Source organism: Pithys albifrons, chromosome 6 (genome assembly GCF_047495875.1).
Source record: "Pithys albifrons albifrons isolate INPA30051 chromosome 6, PitAlb_v1, whole genome shotgun sequence".
In the NCBI taxonomy this organism is placed as follows: Eukaryota; Metazoa; Chordata; class Aves; order Passeriformes; family Thamnophilidae; genus Pithys; species Pithys albifrons.
This window is the reverse complement of record NC_092463.1, coordinates 26,514,016-26,518,662: the sequence shown is the minus strand read 5'-3', so window position 1 is coordinate 26,518,662 and position 4,647 is coordinate 26,514,016.

Sequence of the window (4,647 nt, the reverse complement as noted above, 5' to 3'; positions counted from 1 at the left end):
CGCAAGTGAGAAAGGATCAGTGAGAATGTCTGAGATGCTCCAGTGCAGACTTCTGAGAGGGACACCCCTACTACACATACATAGCATAGTAGTTCTACATTACTTGAACTTACTGGTTCAAGTAATTGTTTGTTATTGCCATAGCTCCTAACTGAAACGTACTTACTATTCAAAATGTTTCCAACTACCCAGCAAATGTACCTGTTTACTTACATCATCAGCATCTACACCTTAAACAGGACTGAAAGAAAACACATGGGGATCTGTTATCTCTAGTACAGAATACTGCTCCTCAGCATCCAACCCTAGTTAGCTGGCAAGACTTCCACAACATCATGCTTCGTTTCATTTTAAGACACTCAGTCTTGTGTTTTGTTAGCTTCTGTTTAGCTTACTACTAAAATTGCTAATTTTTCCTTTATTAGTTTCTTTGTTTAAGCAGTTGGAAGCAGGCAGCTCCACCCAAATCCTTCATTGTACGAGTGCCTTTACAATGTTTATCTGTGTGTCAGCTTGGTGCTTTTATTCTAGTCTCAAATTGTTTTGCCAGGAAGCTGCCAGGGATGTTCCTTCCCCCTCCCCGGTAAATTGTGTACTATCTTCTTAATGTAATTTTTGAAAACAGAGACTATTTAATAGCTACATACATATTTTCATGCTCCCAGTGTTAAGTCTCTGAAAGTACTGATGAGAAATCGTGCACTCACCAATCCTATAGCAGACCATGTATGTGCAATTACCTCATTTACACAATCACAATAACCACACAAAATTCAATGCCCCATCTGGAAGACAGGAAATTATATTTTCTTTCTTCTACCTTTGTCTGTGTACATAGTGGACTCTTGAGGATAAGAAGAGTCTCATTCCATGGGTGGATATATATCCACACACAAACACAATGCGTATGTTCACACAATACTGCAGACAGTTGGGACCTGAGCTCTGCTGGGGCTGCTAAATTATTCTGCTTCACATTTTAGCATGAAATCTTTCACTGACTTTCCCTACCCTTGCTATTTCCAGCCCAGGCTGACAGTTTTGGCTGGCTGCCTTCCATGCTTGGGCAAACCTGGGGAAGCACAGCTGAGTCAAGTCATAGAGACTCCCCTTTCCCCCACTTGCCCTGTAGGCATTTGGTGGGGTGATGGAAAAGTAAAACCTCACAGCCATTTTCACAGATAGGGGCAGACCAGAAAGAACCCAGGACTGGGCTGCACCCTCTGATGGAAGAATGGAAACTGCTTTCCTCTTCCTTCTGTCCCACCAAGTGGAAGGATAAGAGTCTCCTGAGAAGCATGAATGCAAATATCCCAAAGATAAAGGTAAAGCAGTACCATAACTTCAAGTGGGACTGGGGCATCACACAGGTCATGCAGCAGGAAAAAAGGGGGGGATGCAAATGCTTAGTAGAAAAGACAACTAATAGTGAACTTCTTGGTTTAGGGGTTTAAGATCTCTTGATTGGAATTGTGAGGAATGAATCCAGCATGTGTTTGCATAGAGGACTCCTACATTACAAGCTACAAGGGACTGTGGAGGTGATCAGCTCTAAGTTTTCAGACATACTGCTACCTCATTCCTGTCAGAAAAGACCTGTCCCTAGGGCCACACAAACATGGAACTTTTTAAAACTATGCAAGCTGCACTGAGTGTCAGGAATTTAAAAATATACATATTTAAGCATGACGTTCCATCTCTTTTCGTTCCTCAAAATACTGTGCCACAATAATCTGCAAGTGGAAGTATAGACATTTCCAGAAAAAGCATTTAACATGCATTTGTTGGCCAAGCAGCACTGCCTTCTTCTCTCACTTATTTCTACAAATACAGTCCCCTCTATTGCAGAGGGCTTGTGACAGCCCAAGGGCATATGACAGGCCATTTGTTAAAATGCTGGCAAAAAGTAGTGACATTGTACATGCCAACTTCCACTCTTTGGATGCAGGGGAGCCAGAGCCTGGGTCTGTTGTGAGGTCTCAGATGAGATGGAATAGGTTCTGCTTATTTTACCAAGTCCCTACCATTAATTCCTGGAGAATACAAAGCAGCCCCTTAAAAATGTTTAATCATTACTCCAGTCCGCTTTGAACCCTTGAAGTTTCTCAACTGAAGTCACCAGTCACGTTCACCATTCCTGTCTTCCAGTAACAGAGCAAACATGCAGGCTGCAGCCACGCTCCGGCAGAGCTCCTGCATGTCTCCTGCCGCACCATGGGCCAGTCCTGGCACTGGCAGCAGAGAGAGAGAGAATATGGCTGAAAAGAGACAAGAGACAGGAGAAACCTAGGAAAGAGAGGAGGCCATAGATGGTGAGGACTAAAGGAGCCGGATTTGGTTTTTTTCAGGACTGCCCCACTGTCAAGTTTTCCCAAGCACATGTCACTAGCCACTTCCAGTATTGCTTACTGTGAAAAAAGACACACGGAAAATGAGTCACCTTTGACAGGTAGGTTGCCCTTACCAGGCATTTGGTGATTTTTTGAAAACTTAATCTCAAGCAAAAATATTTGCAATGTTTCCCGTCTGCAAAATGAATCTATCATTCTTACAGCTTAACATTTTTGTGCTATTACAGTGGATCCAGGAAGTCATCCTTTTTTCTTCTTTTACTACTCCAGAAGTAGTTTTCAATGAGTGTAAATTTCAGAAAGCTCATTCTGCAAAAGCCAAAGTACTACACAGAAAGTTATGGTGCTGGGGAATAGCAGAGCTGCTTTCTATGTGTGACACAAACTCCTGATGATTACAAGCACTGCATATGTACATCTCCCTCAAATTAATTGTTCTAACTCAGGCCTACAAATGTGAAATTTTGTGATTTATGAGTTGTTCATGATCATAGCGTTTGGCTGTTGTAGCTGGGGTTAGGACCTCCATCATGTCTCACACAGAGCTGTCTTTCATGGGAGGATGTAGCACACCAACCGTTTAGCCCCAGAGCTGTTTGGGGCAGGGAACAGCTCGGGCTAGCAGCTTCCTACAGCCACTGTGCCATCTGCAGTAGCTCTCACAGAACTGCCCTGCATGCAAATTCAAAAATCTGGGTACCAGTGAGGTTTGTTTCTTCCCGCTTCCTTTGTCCCAACATCCACAGCCATCTAACAGCACAGGCAGTATAAAAAATGAGAGCACTAGGAAATAATTATTCACGCATTTTTAACACTGTGTGGTTAATCTGTGCTTCCTTTTCAGTGTTGTTAGGTGAAGAAAAGAGCCAGAAAGTATCTCAGAGAGGTACTGGTATTTTCTTTGCCTTTCAGGTCTTTTAAATGAGGTCAGCTTACAAAGAAGAGCTTGGCTGTTTAGCACTTTTTATATGACAATCTCAAAGCAATTGATATTCAATTAATTCAATGCCTTGCTTGGATTTTGGATTTGTTATTCCTATTTTCACTGTAGACACTAAGGCAGAGAAAAGTTCAATCATCTGCCAAATACCGAGCAATTCAGCAGCAGCAGAACCAAGAACGACTCCACACTCTGGATATACCCTTGGCAGCTTCCTCGAGCTGAACAAGCAAAACCTGAGTGGAGGCAATACACACACTCCCAGGAGGGTTGCAGGTGGTGTCCAAGGCCTTCTGAGAGTGCACAGGGAGGGGCGATTCACCCACTTTCACACGAGGTTTTGCAAACATCATCACACCTTACCTGTGCTACCCTTGTGTGTGGGAATCTGTAACAGGACTAAAAGGGGCCAGCTGGAAAAGAGACAATTGATACCTTCTTTCACACACTAGTTGTTTTTAGCTCTTTGGGAGATGAGTTAAGCAGCTCCAAACATCCTTAAGAATGGCACACAAACTCTGGCCCTATGAAACCAAGTTAGGAAGAGGCTTCTAAAAGGACAGAGGAGTTTTATTTCTGAGTATCAGTTTAACAAATCCAAACTGAATTACCACCACCTCTTCTCTATGAATGTGTTGAGATGAGGGTTTCAATCAAGGACCCATTAAGGGCAGGAGACGAAAACACACATTTCAGCAGCTTGAAATCGCCTCTTGAATTTATCCTAATGTCTAAAAAGGACAAGGGGAGCTTCCCTGTTGCACCCTCTGTTGCATATGAGCTCCAGATGTGTGCATGCTATTTCCAGAGTCAGAGGATACAGATGTCATCAAATATGCCGGTGATCTGCTCCAGTCTATTGAATTTTTTTTTAATCTGAGATGAACACCCTAAAACAGTATTTGAAGACTCAGCAAGAAGAGGGGAAACAACTGCAATGAAAGTGGTAGTTCCCAAATTACCAAAACAAGGTGCAGGGCACAAATCAAACCCAGTACCATGAGCCCTACGTCCTAACAATTGATTTGGAAGATCTTGCAGGACCTCTAGAAAAAGTAGAAACATTCCAACATGGTGTTTTCTTCTCACATCATAGTAGGGTTATGAAGTAGCTTTTTATGACAGCCTTCCTGTTATAGCAGCCTATTTATACACTCCAATTCAGTCACAGCTTCCACTGTACCAATTACTAGAGTGCTCATTTCCTCATTCTGAATCGCACACACTTCTTTTCTCAATCTTTATTCTCTCCTTGTTAGATCTATTAACCTTGCATTACCTCCACCCTATTGTTTAGCCTGTCCTAGGTTTCTTTTCTAGGGGCACTTCTCTCAATGACAACTAAGTAATCAACAG